The following is a 2,754-nucleotide window of genomic DNA, read 5'->3' as shown; positions in this document are numbered from 1 at the left end:
ACTATGTTTGGTAGGGAACTGGGTCTATGTATAACTAATCAATGGATTAGTTATACCTCCTACATGATATTATATGATGTATTACTAATACCTTCCATTTGGAGGTATTAGTAATCCATGCATATAATACCATGAGAGAAGTCTATTAAAGGCAAAAATAACCCTCAAAAATAAAATTAGCTTACAAATAATACAAATCTATGTATGTATGTATGTATGTATGTATATATGTATAAGTATATGTATATGTATATGTTTGTGTGATTTTCTAATTATTTGTTTTGAATAATTTATAAAAATTGAATGCATATTAAAATTTCAACTTGTAATTTTTATGTGTAAATGTAGATGGTTTATTCAATTTTACTATTGTTTATCGTCTTTTTACATTTTAAAAGTTGATAGTTTATCCTCTTTTTTTAAAAAATAAAAGTTGACATTTTGTAAGTGATGAATTTACTAAGATGATAATTATGTATCCTCAATTAATTTAAGTGAAAAAAAAGGCAAACATTATGACAATGTTGTTTTTTTCATAGCTAGTTAGAAGACCATAAAAAATAATATTGTCCGACAATTATTTACATTAACCCAATTGCATAATAATTCAAGGGTATAATTGGAAAGAAGTTTTCTATAAAGTCTTAGTCCAAAGACAAGACGAGTTGGGAAACAATGAATCAAACACTTGATAAAAATAATCCATGCATTACCAATTCCAGCATTACTAATCACGACATTACTAATCCATACATTACTAGTCTAAGTATTACTAATCCCTGCATTATTAATCTATGTACCAAGCGACCCCTTAATGTTTGTATTCATTAAAAATCTCATGTTGCTTAGTCCATAAATCTTGTATTTGTTCTTCATTTGTATTCATAGTAAATGTATGCTAACTAGTTATATGTTTAATTTACAGGAAGAATAACTTTCTATTCGTTTATTTTGTTTTTATTATTTATTTTCTTCAGAATTTTGTATTATTTCTCAGTTCGTATTCAAACTAGTATATATACTATTAATATTTGTATTTATTCAAATTATACCATTGCATAATTTATGAATCTCGTATTTATTCCTAATTTATATTTATTCTAACGGTATACCAACTAGTTATGTATTTTAATTAAGAATGAATACAACAAATATTCATTTATTGTTTTTCAGTTTTATTTTCACTTTTTCATCATATCATTATTGTATTTTATATATCATTATACAAAATATAATATAAAAACTAGAATGAATACACATACAAATAATATACCTATTGAAATGAACACGACTTAGGAATATTAAAAAAAATTTTAAAGAGAAAAATAAATTCACACTGAAAAAATACAAGGATACAAACTAATAAAGAAATACAAGTTTTATTATACAAAATACAACATGAAAACTAGAATGAATTCAAATACAAATGACATACATATTGAAATAAATACGATTCAAGTGAGGATACATAATTTAGATAAATAAAAATAAATATCAATACGATTCAAGCGAGGATACATAATTTAGATAAATAAAATAAATACATTGTGAGAAAAGTATGTAAAATAACATATAGAATTATAGGTGTTCAAATTTGTAAATTTACAAATATCAAATTTAATAGATAAAACTCTATGGTATTATAATAGAGTTTCGTAAAATAACTTGTTTTGAAGATAAGGACAAATAATGTCCGTTAGGGAAAAGGAAAAGAGCACCTATTTTAGGTCTCATAATCTTTTGTAGTAAGGAAAGTAACGAACATTTTCAACAACTTAATCTATTTTGAANCCCCCCCCATTTTCTCTTGTTTGTTATTTCTTAATTATATTATGTTAAGTTAAATAAAAAAAAATACATTAATCAACCCATAACAAACTAAAATATTGCCATTTTAAATAAATATTTAAAGTATTGCTCGGTGATCCTATTAAATGTTAAAATATGATTGGTTTCAAAAATTTCCCTTATAAAAATAGATAAGAAAATAGTTATTGACCATAAAGTAATCTTAAATAAAATTAATGATTTTATAAACAATAAATTAAATTCATTTCATCTATTAAGTTTTATTATTTAAAAATTTTAATATATTATATCACGATACAACTTCTCTAAAATTCTAGACACTTTCATTACAAAACAACTATATGATATATGTATGCAACAAGAAAAAGGAGAAGACTATATTTCTACAAAGATAAGGTATAAACCTAAAGAAATTAAATAATTTTCACCAAGGTTATGTTTTTTATATATTAAAATTAAATTGTGCTACTGAAACATATATATGTATATCTAAAACAAAGAATTGGTCAAGCTAAATGTCGTGACCCAAAACCGAGCCGCGACTGGCACCCACACTTACCCTCCTATGTGAGCGAACCAACCAATCTAAACCTTAATATTTCAATTTAATATCAACAGAAACTAATGCGGAAGACTTAAACTCATTAATAAAAAGACAATTCAATAACTTCTAAAATTCAACATCTATTATTCCCCAAAATCTGGAAGTCATCACCACAAGAACATCTACGATCAAATTACTAAACTAAGAGTATTCTAAGAAGCTAAAATAAACAAAAGCTAGTCCATGCCGGAACTTCAAGGCATCAAGACATGAGGAAGATGGTCCAGTCCAAGCTAGAAGCATTAGCTCACCATGAAATTCGGTGTAGTGAAGACTGCCTAGAGTTGCAGTTGAGTTGAAGACGACGGTACGTTTGCTGCACTCCACAAATAACAAAGAAA

The sequence above is a fragment of the Solanum pennellii genome, chromosome 11 (genome assembly GCF_001406875.1).
Source record: "Solanum pennellii chromosome 11, SPENNV200".
NCBI classification, from domain to species: Eukaryota; Viridiplantae; Streptophyta; class Magnoliopsida; order Solanales; family Solanaceae; genus Solanum; species Solanum pennellii.
The sequence above is the reverse complement of the archived record's forward strand: the minus strand, read 5'-3'. Positions refer to the sequence as shown.